Source organism: Embiotoca jacksoni, unplaced genomic scaffold (assembly GCF_022577435.1).
Source record: "Embiotoca jacksoni isolate LCO1_2020_lvr unplaced genomic scaffold, fEmbJac1.0.p SCAF_4, whole genome shotgun sequence".
In the NCBI taxonomy this organism is placed as follows: Eukaryota; Metazoa; Chordata; class Actinopteri; family Embiotocidae; genus Embiotoca; species Embiotoca jacksoni.
Window position 1 is genome coordinate 20,679,879 of NW_027185392.1, and position 19,633 is coordinate 20,699,511.

Genomic DNA, 19,633 nt, shown 5'->3' on the forward strand with positions numbered 1-19,633 from the left:
AAGGAAGTGTTGAATTTTGTATTAAAGCATAATGCAGAAACTTTAACAGTGCAAACAGTTGCAGATCTAAACGAGGCTTTGAGGTGACTGTGAATTAATCAATACACCTTAAAATGACAACATGACAATTTTGACAATTCCATTATTTGTTTGGACTCTTTCATGACTTTCTCTTTAGAGATGATCAGATCTTAAAGACACATTGTCCACTGACAACGGCCTGGTTTTGTGGGTTGCCAATATACAAGTATCCCAGTTAAGAATAAAATTGTAGCTGCTATGGCAGCTTGTCTTGTCAACAAGGGCAGGTTTATGCAGGGTGTCCTGAGTCGCACATGCAGTGGAATTGACAATTCTCAGTGGTCTGTGGTGTTTGAGAGTCAACTTTTGGTATTGGCTCAACTTGTTTGGAATTGCCACAAAGGTGATACCAAAAATACTTTCAGGTAACTGTACCCGAGGAATATAACTGCACCTATACTTAATAAGTGAATGAAATAATAATATGGAGGCGTCGTGCATGAACTCGTTAAAAAAAAAACTGTTAAAGCACACTCTCGGGTGTAATATTGCGACTGTACAATAAGTTAATAACTAAATAAAATATGTAATCAAAATGTATTCATTTAACTATTGGAGAGATCGTCTTTTCGGTGGTGTTACGGTACGGGTGTGCTAGGACCGACAAAAAAGGACCATAAGAGACACGATTTCACCAAATGGGTCACATTCAATAGATCTAAAATAAGTACAAATATGCAAATTATATTACATATTATATGAAATTCAATTCCAATTATATACTTCCATTGAGAAGGCGAGGTGATATTTCTAGTGATGAGCAGGGTGTGCTTTTATACTGATTTAAGCACGTTCCAAATGTACACTTGACCAATAAGATCGCTGGGTCAGAATGACTTGCTGTATAATTAACAGTTATAGCACAGATAATTCCATAAAAGATTACTTTTTAGGTTTAAGCTTGCAGTACTATAAACAAGTTTTGCCCAGTCGAGCAGAGTTGAGTCTGTGCAGCAGTGGAGAAGGGACTTAAGCAACTACAGAATTTTTTTGGTAGACAATAATGATGCATCAGTGAAGTCTTGTTTGCAATAGTTATCTTACACTGCACCTATGGATGTGCATGTATGACTTCAGAAGGACACATGTACAACAAACAATGGTAATATGTGCATTTTTTTTTTTAAAGTTGAAAGCAAACTGTTCATGCTGACTTGACATACTTTTTGTGTTGCAATTGTACGTTGTTAACTTTGTTAATAAAATATTTGTTCAGTATTTTGGCCTAGAATGTCGTTATCACAGAAATATCCAAAAGTATAATGGTGTTATTTTAGGGTCTGATCGCTCAGCTCTAACTGCTACTTTCATGCTGCACTGTGTACAACTCAAAATGGACATCTTCTCACAACACCACAACAAAATGCATGTGTTATAAGTGTGTCTCCCTATACAGTGTGCTACACTTCTCTTACAGTGTGGGTGGAGGGCTGTGCATGTTGAGGATCTACTGTATTTTCTTTTCCCCCCTTCACATGCACTTGCTCACTCTTAAGAAAGGTACGCTCTGGTTGTTATAGTAATGATTATCTAGCCTCTTGTAAAGGATGAGCAGCATTGTGCTTTCCATGTAACTGGGCCCTTGAACTTTAATTATTGTAAGAGCTTTCATAATTTGTCTTTGTGTTTTCACCTGCACCTCTGATGTCATGAATCCTCCCGAGCCTTTTATGTCTTAAATTAAATGTAAATGTGGATGTATCATCCCCATTATTCTTGGTGGACAATAATAATTGACATAGGATAAGCACACTAAAGTGCCTTATGCATTAAAAAAAAAAGGGTTCTGTTATGGAGATCACGACAAAGAGCTCAACATCTAAATTCAGTTTGTCTTAAAAAGCAAGGCTTTGAGCTCTTGCAGTTGTTTCACTGTTAACAATGAGTAACACATGAACTACACTTATCCACAATCAATAAGACATTACTGTGTGAAAGTCTTCAGGATTTGATCTTTGTGGCTGCTGCAGTCATTTTCTGCCCTGTAGAATTGGGAAGTGTGATTTGCATACATGTTTTTATAGATATAATGAGACACTATCAAAGTATTGTAGTTATTTTGTCCATCTTACTGTTGTGTTGTTGTTGTCCTGGTTGCCCCAAAGTTGGTGCAACATTTGGGCCAGGGTTGCCTTTAGTAAGTGTACTACTTTTTATGTCTTACTTTTATGTTGTGATTGTGTGTAAAGTATATTTGTGTATACTATACAAACATAAATATATTGTCATCATTATTTTAGATTACATTATCGGTTCTTGATTAGCCACTTGGCTCTGTTATGTGAGCATGCTCATTTTTGGAGTTTCCACAGTTGCTTGACAAGCATCTGTGTGATAGCAATCATTTTAGATCATCACTGTTGGGTTTAGTGAAGCCAGATAAGTCAAACACAGCCTCACTCTGACAGCCTGCCAGGCCTCTGGCAGTATCAGTCCCACACATGCTGAGCAACAACAACAATACGTACAACAATGTATCAAATAGACAAATCCCCAAATATTGTATTTAGACATATAGCTTTGTCTCCTCCTTCCACCACCTGTTTTGTACACCCCTAAACCTCACTCAACAGATTGGGAGGTATCTGCTCACCAGATGTTGAACTGGTGGGCTAATTGTGTTCTGAAAATGAAATGTTCAAAGCTGTGAACCTGTTGCCCTCTTAAGAGGAAATGTATTCCTCAAACACAGTGTGATGCATTGGTTAAATGTAATTTATATTAAAGACTGGTCTTCAGTTAATACAATTAAATATGTAAATATGCGTTTGTCCTGATGGCTTCATACACACATGGAGTTCTAACACCATGAACCACTGTCTCTCAGTCTGTTTCACACATGACAAAGCCTCCAGCTCTTTTTAATGATTCTGCTGAGGTGAAAAGTGTCATTTGTCATTTTACAGATGCAACACTCTCGCCGAAAGGGCTGCAAGAGCGTCCACACAAGTTCTCACACACACAACCCAAACACACAAATAACACACATCTTCATCTTCTCCAGCCCCCACACATCAAGCCAAGGGGAAGTCTGGCCGGGTGTCTTGTCTGCCAGTGTACAAAAAATGAGAAGAGAAAAGCAGCGACATGAAAACGGAAAATACAGAACCGACAAGATAAATGTAGTGGGCCAGGTATGAGCTGAAATGAGATGGGGCACTCAGAGCGAGGAAAAAGGGGAAGTAGAGCACTCATTGCTAAATGGAAGATTTTCAAAGAGTCTTCCAACAACTCAGATCACCACCTCTTTCTGAACTTTAGCAGTTCATGCCCCACCAACTACAGCAACATCCCTCTCTCACTTCTGAAGTACCTGTATCTGATCCAAAGTCATGACTTTGCATTTTACCCTTGTATTCTTCAGTCGTGACTTTACGTTTTGTCCTTGTATTATACAGTCATGACTTTACATTTTGTCCTTGTATTATACAGTAATGACTGCATTTTGTCCTTGTATTATATTCATGACTTTGCATTTTGTCCTTGTATTATACAATCATGACTTGGCATTTTGTCCTTGTATTATACAGTCATGACTTTGCGTTTTGTCCTTATTCGAGTCATGACTTGGGATTTTGTCCTTGTAATCTAGTCATGACTTTCTGTCTTTGTCTTCTACAAAGTCATGACTTTGCATTTTGTCCTTGTAATCTAGTCATGACTTTGCTTTCTGTCCTCATATTCTACAAAGTCATGACTTTGCATTTTGTCTTTGTCTTAATTTGATATCCTGAAAAAAAGTTGTCTGAAGACCAGTTTCTTAAAAACTGTAGCATATCTAGTTTATGTGTCAGTAATTTTGTAAGAGGTGAGTTGGATGGGGAAGTTGAAAGTTTGAAAACTGATTAGATCAGCGAATGTTTGTTTATGCATGTGGACAGATGCCAGGAACTACAGGAGCCATCACTGCCCCCACCCCCCATGAGAGAACAAGATTAATACACTAATACAGGAGATCCTCATCGAACATTTTCCTCTGGTTCAGGTAACTATCAAAACAAGCATCCACACTGATTTGTGACTGGGGCTGTCATTATGTGAGTGTATTGTACAAGGTGCATTAAACTTTACATCCAGTAGCTAATAATGTAGACACGGTGCTTTTATAAATCTGCTGAAAGGCTGTGGGATGGTCTGTTCTAGTGTACCTGCTGCTCTGACCAATGTTCACCCATTGTTTAGGACAAAACAGTGAAAAGTATCAATACATTTTGTTTTTGTTTTATTTTACTAGATAACTAGTCTTTATGTTTTCAGCTCACAGCTGATCCAGTTATTGATCATTCTGGGGTTATTATTATTTTTTTTTTTGTCCTTTAAATTATTATTCAAACACATTTTATTTTCATAGTACAAAAGTCTGTACCTATATTTATTCTGCCACTACCATTTCTGTTTAAGCTGAAAAACCTGGTGCTAGCAATTGCCACTAGCAGTTTCATAACACAACTGTGCTAGTATATTATAGCATTATGGTTACTATAATTTGCAGCATACCGAGCTGGATGAACACTGGAGACGTACGTCTACAGCAGTCTGAGATATGCAGTGTAGCGGTGCTAATTACAAGGTGACGAATCGGTTTGCTTCCGTTATTACAGTCATTGTGACTGGAATGACTGGTTGTTTTGCTATTTTAACAGAACAAACACTCCCAAAGTTTACAAGAGGAAAAATGCAAAACAATGTTTGCCTTTGTAACCTTTGCATGAACAACCCTTGAGGTCTGCATCATCACAGTTTTACATTATGGAGGTGGTTAAAGTTGTATAGCACCTGTTTACTACACTTCTGTACCTTTTGTATTGGTTAATATTTTTAATATATCTTTAATTGTCTCCTCTGCTGGTGAACAGAAGAGTAGGAACTATTACGAACTTGACTGTACAGTGCAACTGACAATAAATTCTTAAATGTTGAATACACTGGAGTTCACTATACTTGTTTTTTACCATCAGATGGGATAGGAAAGATATGAGAAAAGGCGTTGAATGATTAGTTACGAGTTACAGCATCTGAAATGTGAAAAGGTTGGGTTATGAGGAAAGAACGAGAGAAAAGGGAGCAGTTGGTGAATCATTATGCTGATGTGACTCAATGCCTGGTTGGATGAATGAATCACCAACCAGTCACAGAGAGGAGCTAAAAGACGAGTGCAAAAGAAAAAAAGAAAAAATAAGGGAGGAGAGAAATAAAAAGGGAGAACAGGGTCAGAGAGAGTGAGAAAAATAACGGCAAAATGAGAGTCACAGTCAGCAGGGAGAAAGATGGAATGAGTAAAAAGGTGGGAGGAGAAAGGTAAGTAAGAAAGAGTGTGTGAGAGACACGAATAGACATCGTGATGACAGGGCTAAATAGGCAAAAGCTTCAAATGGACCAAGATTAAAAAAAGAAATGTAAACAAATTAAGGAGAATCAGCAGAAACTTGTTTCTAAATAAAATATTGCTGCCCTAAATACCAGAAAACTTTATCCGAGTGGGTGCCGACTACTTTCATTATCATTACTGTTACATCTTGCATCCTTTCATACAGAGCATGGCAAAACTGGCAATGACTATACTTAATATTTGAGGACATTTGGATTGATCTCTTTGACATTTGCTTCCATCATTTAATTTTCTTCTCCTGGACATAGACTCCCATTGGCGTGATCCTCACCAAAGTCACTGTCAGATTTCATTTTTTTAAGATATATATATAAAAAACTAAACCCTAACCACAAGATTGACGTCCATGGAATTGAACAGCCAAGAACTAGCAAAGAAAAACTCTGCTGACCTGATATGTATGTATTAATAGAAGGGTAGATGACAGATAGATAGAGAGCAGTGGAATTTTTTTTAGTTAAAACATTTTTTCCCAAGGGCAGTTATAGGAAACAACCCAAGGATTTGTTGCAAAATCAACAGAGTCAAAAGTCCACATAAAACACCTTCATTTGGTTAAATGTCCCTTTAGGAAGGTGCACCGTAACCAGACACCTTTGGTAGGCATAAAAAGATATCCAACATAATTCTGTTTCAATGTTTGACGCTGTTCTTGGCAGAATCCAGTTCAAACAAATGTGGTGGTATGGACCCAACTTTTAAGCCCACTCGACATATTTTGATATGGTTAAGTTTTAGGCAATATTACACACGAGGGTGTGCTTTAACATGATTATTGGCAAGACAGTGATGCAGTCAGGACTGAGGCACTTGCATCAAGGTCTGTAAGCATCACTGAAGTTGAATGCCTCATCTTCACAACTCCAAATATACCCCTCTGGTCACTGTGGCCAGGCAAAAAAATGTTTGTGTTATTCCACCATAAAACGTTCCTTCTTGAGGCTTTTTTCTTTGTCGATGTGGTCAGTGGCAAACTTCAATGGCGCTACGAAGGTGTCTCTTTTGGGTTTTTCCTGACCATCCAAACCATGTATTTTCCTCTCAGCAGAGGGTGGCTACATCTTCCAATAACTTTTACTTAAGTACAGGTGTTTGAACCAATGATCTTGGAATCTGCAGTTATTTAGAAACGGCTCAAAAATATTCCTGAGTTGTGTAATCTTCTTTCTCATATCTTCTCTGAGTTCTCTGGACTTTCCCATTGTGTTTTGTGTTGGTTGATTCACTGAGGGCTGTCAAATATGCGTATTAAAAGAGAAGCTTCCAGCTGTAGTCAATCATTATTACCAACAGGAATTTAAGAGGCCTCAGCCTTGGAAAGCTGAAAGATATTTTAGACACCTTTCTGCACCACTAAATTAATAGTGGATGTATGTATATTTATATATATAATTTTGACCCTGTGTAGATTTCAGAAAAACCTAAATACATTTTAAATTTGTAAAGTTTTTTTTCCAATATGGTAGACTCATTCTGGCCCAGAGAAATTTCAAAAAATGCATTGAAAGCTCAATATTGTCATGGAATTCATGTACATGAGTGTATGTAAACTTCTGACCAGAACTGTAGTTACATATACACATGCAAACACATTTGAAACCTTTGTGAAAGGTGATATGGGAAAGTGATATGAGGACAGTCTGTTCTCTAATAATCACCAAAATGTCATTAGATATTATTAATCTGAAAAATATAATAAAAAATAAATAAATAAGGCAGCCACTTTTTGCTTTTACTTTTGGGAGAACCAAAGGTTTGGGAGATAAAGTTTTACACGACTGGATGTTTGAACACCTCACTCCAGCCCAATATTGGCAAGACTGTGGCCCAGAGATAAGCACAGAGGCCTGCACTGACCTCTGAAAGATAACTACACAAAAAGAATGAAAGAAACCAAGAAATGCACCTGAGACAGAGATACAATAAGAAAGAGACAAACATAGAGAGAGAGGAAACCAAAGGACATGTAGGACACAAGAATGACGAGAGGCAGAGAGTCAGGGACACAACAAAAGGTCATTTGTGTGACAAAGTGAATAAATGAGAAGAGACAGTAAAATGGTAGGGGGAATAAGTCAGACGATTGAGGACCATGGAAATTAAAGAAAATGAAAGGAGGAAAACAAGATGAGCAGTGTGACAAGAGGTGGAATTAGAGAGATCTGAGTGAGGTCTGTTGAACGGCATGCCACCAGTCCACCGGGGCATGTTCCCGGCTTGTGTCACATCTTTGGCATTAAAGCGATTTGGATGGTGATTCTGACAAAAACAACATGAATAAGCAAATAAACTGAGAACTAGACATGCCAGTGGGGAAGAGCAGGCAAGCAAAGAAAAAAATAGAGGCAGGTATGGTCAAATGGGGACATGGCAAGGGAAAAAGAGAAACTCAGAGAAACACAAGAAAATTGTGAGGCGGGAGAGAGAAAGGAAGAGCCAGAAGAAGAGAAAATTATGCAAATGAAATTCATCACAGTTTAAAGTCGAAACTGACCAATACTTAATAAACATTTCAATGAGACTAAAAACCTACATAGCACCTTTTCTTTCCCAGGAAGTTAAATACTGACAATATATCCAAGGTGTTGGCGTCAGAGAGATACTCACACCCCCCCCCCCGTGTCAAAGAAGGATGTAATGTGATAAAGTAGAATGAGTGATAAAGTCTGTGTAGGAAGCAGATTGGAGGTGGTTGATTTGAACAAGCATCGGACTCTCAAACAGTATCTCTCACGGCTTCACTTTTCGGCTGTGATTATAGTCTGGGTACCCTGTTCGCATTAACGTTTGCTCAGCCATGCTGAAAGGTGCAACAATCAGCGACCAGTGTCAGTGGTTAAGTGCAATGACGTTAATGTCAAGCATTTTTTTTCGAACTGTAATTGCAGCAGAGGTCGATTTTCAGCCAGTTTCCGTGCATAACAGTTGGCTAAAGCTGCTCCAACAGTTTCAGAACTGAACCCAAGATCTAAACCTCGTAGGATGCAAGGACTGCAACTGATTCCTAATGGAATAACAAATCTACTTATCCTACCTCTGACCAAGTAGTTTTGGTGCCTACATCTAACCATTATGCAACCTTGGCTAACCTCGGAAAACTAAGATCTTTTCCTGAACCTTACCACGTGGTTTTGGTGCCTAAACCTAAAGTACCTTGTGCCTATCTCAGAGACGCCAGCAGGCTATGATAAGATGGCAGTATTAAATTAGCCTGGGACTTTTCTTCACTGTGAATACAGTCTGGGAACTAGGACACTTATTAGTGTTTGCACAGCCACTTTGAAGGGCGGCCCAATCATCTACCAGTGTCGGTGGTTAACCACATTTGCCCCGCCCCTTTCTCACTGCGATTGGACGGCTGGTGACAGGCTGTAGATAGTTGCAGCGGCGGCTTAGTGTTGGCCGGTTTCGGAGCATGCTGATTAACCCAAGGTCTACACCCAGTAGGACGGGACGACTGCAAACATTCTCTATAGAGCGTGCCCTTACCCATATTCACAGACTGAAATTGGGACTGGTTCACACCGGGTTAGTATTGTACAGTCTGTGATGAGAATGTGATAGTATACTGCAACACTTTGTGAGGTTGTACTAATGGAGAGCTTTGCTTTGAGCTAAACGACAACATCATCCAATTAGTTGCATAATGTGTGACTGAAAGCCAAATAAAGTCAACCTGATGGTGTCACCAGATGAAAAGAGGAAACGTAATTAGTGAAGTCCAGAGGAGTCAGGCACTGAGAACAATACATTTCTGCACTAAATGTCTTGATAGTCCATCTGACATTTATTCAGATATTTCAGTCTGCACCAAAGTGGACGCATGGGAGATGGTAGCAGGAGATGTTAAGCAACTCCAATGCCCAAAATACCATTACAAATGAACCTAACGTAACATTTGTTATCAGATAAAACAACATACAGAAGAGTTATTAACTTCACTGCTACTCGCATACTGTAATTGGAGACATGCTCTATATCATCATTCAAATAAACAAACCATTAAAAACTGCCTGGAATCTGTGCTAGTTTAACTAGAACACAGAAAGGAAATAAGAGGAAGCAGGATTCTGGCAGCCAGGGAGCCATTAAATGTATATTGTCATGAGTTTTAGACTTCTTAGTCTTTAATGAGATATCACAACAAACAGAGGAAGCACTAATTAAAGATTCACTTTAAAAACTCCCAGAGTTCCTCAGACGCACACACGCAAAAGTTCTCAGATTAAGTTGCAACAGTAAGTGAAGCTGTCAGGGTCCAACACACCAACAAACCATAGACAGCAAAGACACAGTCTGCTTAGACACTGATCCAAAAACTCTAGGGTTAGAAGCCACTGGAGCAGCAGCAAAAACAAGATGGAACTCCTCTGGGAGAGGCAGCAGAGATGGAGGGACTGGGAGATGGACAGGAAACAAATTGCAAGTGGAAAGAAAACTAGAGAGGACTAGGAGGGAGGAAAAATTCAAGAGGACTGACGGATAAAGCTGGGGGTGAGAGAAGAACTGGAGGTTGACCAGCGAAAGGGGAGGATGGGTTGTTTTGAAGATGACAATACCCAAGAAAGGATGAGAGATGTGAGAGAGTTTTTATTTGGACAGTCCCAAGTTTACAAGGACACTGTCCAGTGAGGCTTCAAAAATATATTGTACTGTGGTTCCACTTGGGAGGCTGTAAAAGGGCGAAGCAGCCATTAAGTGACAGAGGGAGAAAGGAAGAGATAAAACGGCAAAGTGCAGAAGAAACCTGAGAGTAACTTTGATAAATACAGAGCTTTTTTTTTTTTTTTAAGGATAATGGGCATCTCTTAGTTAAATCACTTGGGTGATTTCTTCCTTGTCTTTTCCATATTTTTTGTTTTTGAATCATCTTCCTCTTCTGCCTGTTCTCATTTCTCAGTAACCTGAAGCTAATCGATACTCTCCTGTCTTTCATATTCTGCTTTATGCTCGTCACATGACTAAACATCAGATGGTTGTGCTGGTGATGCATTTTTAATTACATCCATGTAATGCTGTGGAAGATTGCTTTTTCCATTTCACATTTTTTAGCTCGTGTTTCCATACTTGAGGCTAAACTGGTAGTTTATTCAATTGTACTGCCATTCTGTCCTGATAAGGTTGTTTGCTTTAATTTGGAGTTGTATATTGTTTAATTTTGGTTGAGTATGTTGTTTGTGGCTCTTGTTAATATTATGTAGGAGTGGCATTAATTGTTGTTTTTGTAGTGGAGATATTTGAGATTATGTATTTTTTTCCATTTTACAAGTACTTTTCATGTGTTAATGAGTTTCTCTCATCATCATCACTTTCAAACACGCGTTTTTCTTTTTTTATATCGATAATTCAGCTATCATGGTGAGCCACACATTGTTCTGTCTTTTAGTTTCTCCATCTCCATCACCGTCTTCTTTTCTAGCATTTCAGTGACTTGTTTCTAGTGTATCTCCTGTATGTGCATGTGTGCTCGTTTTGCCTCTCCTTCACTCTCAGTCAGTCAGTCAGTCTGTCTCCTTCTATATCTACTTCTTCCTGTCTTCCCTCTCTCAACCCCTGCACGCCCTACAACAGAGCAAACCCTTTAATAATACACAAGCTCCTCCGTCTCTCCTGGCAGTGGTGGCAGTTTCCTACAGGATTCAATCATGGCCGCACTAATGAGATTAGCATGGCTAATGCATACGGCTCGGCTCTCCCTCCCTCCAAATTGCCTTACCTCTCTCTCTCTCTCTCTCTCTCTCTCTCAGCAGGCGCTACTCATGGCAGGAGACTAGCCAGTATGTGTGGGTTGAATGCAGGATGGTTGAACTAGGAAAGCCCCCTGGCTCCACCTGGGCCTCGCCACAAGGGGCTGGAGGAGAAGGGAACATCCCAGGTGAAGCGTGGCAGCAGTGAGATGTGCCAGCCAAGCAAGCAGGGCCCTTGATGAAATTTGGCCCATGACAAGTGTTTCTGTGTGTGTGAGGGAAGGCTGCGAGGGGAGTGTTTGGCCACCCTCCAAAGCTTCTCCCTGCATTTGAAAGAGCAATGGTAGAACCTGGCAGTCCAGACTGGCAGAATGGAAGGAGAGAGTGGAGGAAAAAAATGGATGGACTGAGGGATGGAGGGATGAAGAAGTGATGAAACAGATTAAGGCAACCTCCTGGGGGCTTATTGTTGAGCCTGCAGAGTCAAAGCCCGGACCACATTCCTTCAGACACTGGCTTTTAAGGAGAATACGCAGACACAACATTTTCCATTTACACATTTACCCACTGGTCTTATGAAGCGTGACTTGCAACAATTGCAAGCGCAGATAATCTTAAAATGATATATCACCGACATTAGAAGCAGTTGATGATGAATGCAAAAGTCTAACCAATAGACACACTCATACACATGCAGATAATAAGATGAACAAAGAAATTTAAGGGCAGAAAATGCAAGTAGCATAATTACTTTTAGCTTATATCCAGTGTCACTCAGTTGTGTTGCGATCTAAAGTGTATTCCAATTAAGTGGATGCAATCCTTCACTGCTTTGATTGATTTCTCAGTCAAATTAGCAGATTTGTTTAATCTATCAGGGAACTGAAGATGCATTACCCATAGATCGCCAAGACTTTCATTCAACTTAAAGGTATATTACTCATCAGTTCACAACTACCCTTCAATGATGCTGTATCACCCAAGGCATCCTAAAGCTATCGTTCAACTTGAGACAAGTAGTCACACTTAAGGGTTTGTGAATCTACACTTGGAATTAAGATGTGGTTTTTCAAAATAAAACAGCATCAAAGAAAAGAGACCAAATCTGGGAAAACCACTGATCAGGAAAGAGGAAAGGTAGAAAAAAATTCAGTTTTTCCTACCAGGGATTGGATTTATACATGCACACACGCATGCACACACACACACACACACACACACACACACACACACACACGCAACGCACAAATCCTTATCAGCAAACTCCAGTTATTTCTCCCCAAATACAGCTGTGCCGTCAGACTGAGCTATCACCATGGTGATCAGGAAGATGTGAAGTGAGCAGCAAGGCTTTGAGAGGTGATCTTGACTTCACGCGCGCGCGCACACACACACACACACACACACACACACCTATTTGTTCTGTCTCTTTTACACAGCTGTGCTATATCATCTTACTCTCACACAAACACAGGCCACACAAATCAACAATACTTATGCTTGCACACTACAAATTAAAATGCACACACTCTTCTATTGAAATCACTAAGGACTCTTTCTCTAAAAAACACACATACATTCATAGTCCTGCAGCCATCCATGCACTCTCCCTGACACACATCATCTCCAAGATCTATACCCCACAGTCAGTGTGGACAGATCCAGACTGGCTCTCACCCACATGCATGCACACTGACATACTCAGATATACAAGTGGTGATGTGCTGTGTGTTGCTCAAGGTGAACACTGAGTAAACCAACCTCTGGCTCTGGGAGGGTAAGCCATTTAATCAAGTCACGTCAGGATCCCACCAACACAGCATACTAAAAATATAGGGCAGATCACACTCGTCTGCTCTGCAGTTCACACATGCAGGAGATGAGCGACTCTTTTAGACGTGCTCTTTCAGACGAGGAAAATGTCTTTTTTTTTCTAACTTTTTTTAAACACATTTCTCCACAATTTGGAATCATTTATTGACTATCAAACATTTCTTTGACATAAAGTCTTCTCATGTCCATGTTAATGAGTCACTAAATCTTGGTCCTCATCAGGATAATCACCAACATTATAAGGATACCTGTTATAATATTCACGATGCATTTGTCAGTATAATCACAGACAGAAATTACTTTTAAAAGTCAGGAAAAAATAATGAGTATATGTTTAATCATTTAAACATTGTGTCAAAAAGCAGGACAACTCTAAACAGATCGGTTTGCAAATGTAACTCAGTTGTATATACTGTCCATTTTTGCCATGCAGAAAGTGACAAAAAAAAGATCCAGTAAGCGTATACTGTGGATGCAATGGATATTATGTGGAGGCTCCATTGACCAAATTATGCCGCAGTTCACAAACATAAAATAGATTCATATGCTTCAAAGCAATGTGGTACGGGCTCCACCAGTAGCTTCATTACAGACGCTGGCTGAAAGATGTACCATGATTTCAGTTCTGCAGAGCACACAATTTACCACAGAGAAAGCAATAATGGGGAAAAAAAAAAGACCAAGTCGTGCATCTAAAAAAACTTCAGGAGAATATTCTGTCTAGAAGATGCCGAGCACCAACACAGGCAGAAACCGAAAGGAAAAATAAACAGGCTGTGGAAATGCAAACTCATATTGTGAGTAATCACAGTGCAATATTCAGCTAATGTATTTTAACATCCGAGGATGAAGGCAACATTTTCCAGCGACAAAGCTGCTCAAGCAGAAAAATACCATCGACTGAGATAAAACCCAACGAATTTAGTCCAGGCATCATACTTTTATGGCCTAGTAACCACTTCGTCCTGGCAATTGCGATCACAATAAATTAGACAAATTCAATCCATCTGTTTTATAAAACTGTTACTTTTATAATTTGTAGCTTTGAGCCCATGATTCTTTAAGTGAAAGAAACAAAACACAACAAACAAAACACTAAAAAACAAACAAACATGAGAACCTGAGTATTTGTATCTGTGCTGTGAAGCATGCTTACAATCATAGGAACTAACTTTTTATTTAAAAAATAATCGATTTTTCATTGGCTTGAAGATTTTGAAAGTTACTGCAGTTTTACAGTGAATGATTCAATAAAAAGATAAATAAATCCCATAAAACTCTGCTAATTATATTGCAATTTTTGAGAAAGGCTGCTGCTGCAAAAAAGCTCCGCTTCATCTTCATAGATCACAGTTTACTAAAACATTAAGACAAGACGCGAATAGCTAAATTAAATGTCAAAAGAGTCATATGGTATTCTGAAATGTTAACACTGAACTATTCTTCATTTTTTACTTTGTGTCTGTGTTTCTGTCTCTAAACAATTAGTTGCATTGTAAAACAATATAAAACAATGAAAAGAGTTATTTAGCTACTGTACTTGGAGTAAAGTAGCATTCACTCTAAAGTTAACAGCAGTGCTCAGCTAGGCAGTTCTTCTTCTGGATCCATGGGAATGAAAAAATGATTAAGCAGGAAACTATTAAAAATCGGCCATGCTTCCAGTATAAACATTGAGAACATTGTGCTTTGTGGGGAAAAAGATGAAGCAGTTGATCAGTATCAAGAGATTAACAAAGAGAGCTTAAATGTGCAGCTGGCTGTGTTGGTAAGGAGGAACATTTATTGTTCCAAGTAATTAGGCTGCTTCTATCCCGAGTGCCAGATGAGCTTAGTGGTATATTTGATCAGGTCTAGGCTCTTATTACACATCTGCTGGTTGCCCCCTTGTCCTCAACAGGAAGTGAAACATATTTCAGCTTTGAGGAGACTTGAAATGGAGTTCAGAACAGTACAGTCCCAAGCCATCTTCATCCATTAACACCAAGCCCCCAAGGAAACTGATCAATGAGAAATCTGTTGCCAGTTTGTTGTTGAAGGCAGGAGAGGGCTTATTGGGTCATTCCAGTAAAGATAAAAAAAAAAAAAGCTTCAGCATCCTCATATTGTACAAACAATATTCCCCGGCGCATTATTAAAATATGTACTGACAAAAGGGGTGTCACAGGTTGTTGGTTTTTCCAGGTGTTTTGATGTTGATGAGTTTTAAAACCTTAAAGGAGGTATTAAAATATTTAATTTCAAATATAACATGCAGCTTTTGTACTGGAAGGTACCAGACTGAGTTCACATGTCCACAAACAGATTGGAAGCTCATGTTCAACATATTTTTATCCCCCAACAAAACTTTCGCTCTTAAAAATGTAGTTTTAATATTTCACCTTGTGTTTGACTTCAATGTTTCGAAGTAAACTTGAAATATTCCCATTTTAAAAGCTGGCGTTTATGCCGTTAAGACAAGACATTATGCTGTCTTCTGTTTCCAACTGATCTTCCAAACGGCTACAATGAGCCTGAATGGGAGTGGGTGGATTAAGCAACAGCTGCTATTATCTTAATTCATTCATACTTTTCAACTTAAAATTAAAATTAAAATGCACACTTTAAATGCATAGCATGCCAGCAAAGTTATTTGTTTTTAATTGTCTTTTTGAACATACGCCAATATTGAATGTCAGCAGAATATGGATTGAATAAAATGAACAGCTGAATGGCAAGACAAATGCACTCTCTCTCTAACATCATGAAAAAACTTCATCATATGTGAAGAAAACGGATAAACTTATTGCCCAAATATTTGCAGTTTAAAGAGGTATAAAAGTAGATGTTTGGCTCCTCAGAAAGTCATGAATACTGACAATACATTTGTGTAAAACAATAACAGCAAAGACAAAATACGCAATCAGCTACACTAAGTTTGTTATTAAAGTAGATGGCATATTTAATATCTGCATAATCTTGACGTGAATGTTTGTGTTATCATGCCAGCATGTTTAGTACTGTTCAGTAACTATTCAGAAAAGTGGAACGAATAAACAGACTTATTTATGAACATTCAAAAAACAACAGGAAAAATAACAGCCTAGTTTCCCGCCTGCAGAACTAGGACAGAACCTACATTTCCGATGAAGGATTTTAACCCAGTAATGTTTTTAAAACCAGAACACTTCTAGCAACTTCTAGAACTTTCAGCACAGTACCAAAAGTGGGACACAAATGTAGAGGATGTAAAGGATGCACAGCCAAAACCAAAATAAGAGCAGTATATGGGCTGCAGCTAAAAACACTTTACAGCCGTAGTTTTTTAATTGGCATCAGATTTCATCATCTTACACTACGACAACCTAAAACGTCGACACAACCTTCACACTGAGCCAAATCCACAGATCCATTTCACCAAACTGACAGATTCAGGAAATATATGGATCCCAAGAAGTATTTTTCCCCAGCAGAGTCAGACACCTCTTCCCAAAAACCTAACTCCACTTATGCATATGGTTTGCCCCTGCTGCCATAGCAACAGACACCCTGCTTTAGTGGCCAGGTTAGTTTGGCCGAAATTGGTCGTACCATTTAAGAAGCAAATTAAGAAATCCTTCACACAACGTTGCTTTTCACAGTGAAATGACACTGGGTGCTGTCAAGTGCTGAAAAGAACTTCAGTGGGTGAGCCTCCAGCAAAGGCTCGGTGCCTTGTCAAACTCAGCCCAAAGCACAGGACCTATTAGAAACTCCACACCTCACTAGAACTGAATAAGCGGTAAAATGACAGCCGATCTACACTACAGTGTGAGGGGCTTTCATATTCGAGAGGACTCACCTTTACTTAGTGGATGGACTTGAAAACACAGAAGGTAGAGAAGTCCTGCCCAGTCAGGGACACCAGAGGCTGGGGAGAGTGTCAGCAGAGTCCTCGGGATCTGAATGATGATCGGTTCTTTCAGTTATATTGATGTGTCCTTTCAAATGATGAGTGTTTAACTAGATTTTCTCAGATGACTTTAAAACTTGATGGTGGTATATCGTCTATGTTCTGCGGTCCAGCTGGACGGATCCTTGAGTCCACACAGACAGGAAAACAGCTGTTGTCACAGCAAGTTGTCCGTCCTCCACAGGCCAAACTAAGACATCTAGCAGTAGAGCTAAATGAGACAGAGAGAGAAGAGAAAGGAAGGACACGTTGATAAAACTTTAAATTACATTTGAGTCACAGAAACATGCAGAGAAAGCAAGACAGAAATAAAGATCAAATCAACGCAAAACTTAAATCAACCAGACAGCTTTGATTAGGTGCGCATACCTAAGCCCTTTTCATCATTGAAAAGGTTGTTTGGTCAAGTACTTCCTAATATTTATTAGCAAATTTTGATTATAACTGGATTGTTTCTGATTATATATGCACGGACTGCATCTGTATTTGACTAACAGACAGTGAAGACAACTTCACCTTTGAGATAGGTTCATAGTTTCCCCATTTTAGGAAGGCACAGACTTTAATATGTTAGAGGTAGTATTTGTTTACGCCTCCAAGCACATATTTGGACATTTAAAAAGAAGCACAGATAGAATTGATTGAAAAGAAATTGACAAATTGATAGGAGAACAGACATCTGATTACAATCACGTTTCCTTAATTATTGCTGCAATTTATGAAAAAAGAAGAAAAAAACAGATGAACATGCAGAAGTGATGAATGACATCATAGTGACAGCTTAGCCATGAGAAATATGTAAGATCAAAACTTAACTGTACTAAAATATAAACTAACTTTATCTTTTTAAAAAGGTACACCGCACAATTTTCCCATTCGCTTATCATTATGTTATTACTGTTTCTCTCCCAGTGTTAAAGGTCCCAATTTTAGTCACCAAAGTCTTAAATGGAAAATTACCTGGAATTCCTCAAAATTATTACTTCCTAAAACAGAGTTATCGTTGGTGACCTCAGGCTACATTAGTGGGCACAACCAAAATGTCCAACATCATTTCAAATGTTTGAAGTGAGACCTTTCTGCTCAAACATGCCCCAATTTTGGTCGCCAATATCCCCTTTAAAAAGGAAATACATTTCATTCAGGAAGTGATGAAACCATATCCGACTAAAACTGTCATAAGTGGTCTAATTCTGAGCTATGGGTAGCAACTGAGTCACTACAGAAAAGTAGATTCATAACAAGTTATCTGAATTAAATGATCAAATATGTAATTTGCAATGGTTCTCCTAAGAAACACGCATGAGTGATTTCTGATCTGATGACCATTTGGCAGGACAACATCATGTCAGTGCCTTGCAAAACTGTTACAGATTATATAGTTTAAAAAAGACAATGTTGGTTTCCTGTTTAAGTTTGGTTCAAAGAACTACTGGTTGGGTAAAAGAAAGCACAATGTATTTTTGACCAGAGGACCAGGATGGGACAGCTATGAAAGAGCCTTTTCCCTTAAACATATATTTTGGGGCATTTACTGAAACGACTTACGACTGAAAGCAACTGGCCTAAACTTAACTACTCTTGGCCAACTTGGTCTGATATGTTCATTGCATAGACTCTCCACAAAAAAGGACGTCGTCTCTGGGTCTGAAAAGTGAAGCCGGTTTAGAAGTGCCTTACAACGCAATACCACTGGGCTATAACCTTCTGGCTCCAGTAGACTCCCATTTAAAAACTATCAACCAATATTTTTTTTCCTCATATCATTATGGTGTCATTAGCTTAATTCACACATTCTCATCAGAGTTCTAGAAGTTCAGCTGAAAATAATTTCAAAATAATCCAATCGAGTCAATTTCACCCCTCAGGTTAGCTTTGGCTCTAAAACACCAACATAGTGACAGCCAGAACGCCAGACTCAAGGCTTTAAAACAGCAACTCGCCAACCAGCGGGTGATGTCACAAAGGGTTGCCACTTCATTCACACCTGTCTGCCTAACCTACGATGTGCAATGTTTGTGTCTTCCTCCTTAACCAGAGGAAGAACGTGTCACACATCTTTGTACACATGGAACGATGCAAAGGGAGAAATGGGATAACCGCTGGTTCATGCTGTACAAACACATCACGTACATCTGATGGAAAACTAAAACAAAAACTCTATCGGACCACTCAAATGTCAGAGCACATTTGCAGGTCAGCACCAACTTGTCTGGTATAAAAGGGGTGGGGCCACAGCAGCATTGAAAAGATATTAAGTGGTTTCTGGTGTGTACAGACCTGAATATATATATATATTTTTCTCCCTGTGCATAGAAATCCTCTGGCTTTAAGTAAAGGTTAGAGAAGAGAGGGTCGGAAAGGGCGTCTGTGTGAGAGAGAAAAGAGAAAGAAGAAAGGAAGGGGTAAGAGGGAGGATCAGCTCGGCAGACGGAGAGAATGATGAGTTAAATGTCAGAAACTGGAGATTACTGACTATAACCTCAAGAAGATGGTGGTCTCGTGTCGATATGTGGAGGTGACATAAACAGGAACATAAAGGGAAGGAGGATGATAGAAAGAGAGAAACATCTCGAGTGATTAAAGACCAAAGACAGAGAAAGTATGTTTCATGTCACATAACTAAAACCAGGTAACAAATGTCTTTGAAATGAGGATCTGAAACACTAACAAAGCATCTCGGCTCAGAGAGAGTGTAGTAAACAGAGGGCA

The 19,633-nt window shown here is 39.1% G+C and overlaps 1 protein-coding gene across 1 annotated transcript in view; it reads right to left on the reverse strand.

Moving 5' to 3' along the window:
- Positions 1 to 19,633, reverse strand: part of LOC138208602 (protein phosphatase 1 regulatory subunit 29-like) — a 238,361-nt gene that overhangs the window by 136,662 nt on the left and 82,066 nt on the right. The window contains exon 2 of the mRNA XM_069166606.1: positions 16,811 to 17,132. The gene's annotated coding sequence lies outside the window, so the exon portion shown is untranslated. The remainder of the gene's footprint in view (positions 1 to 16,810; positions 17,133 to 19,633) is intronic.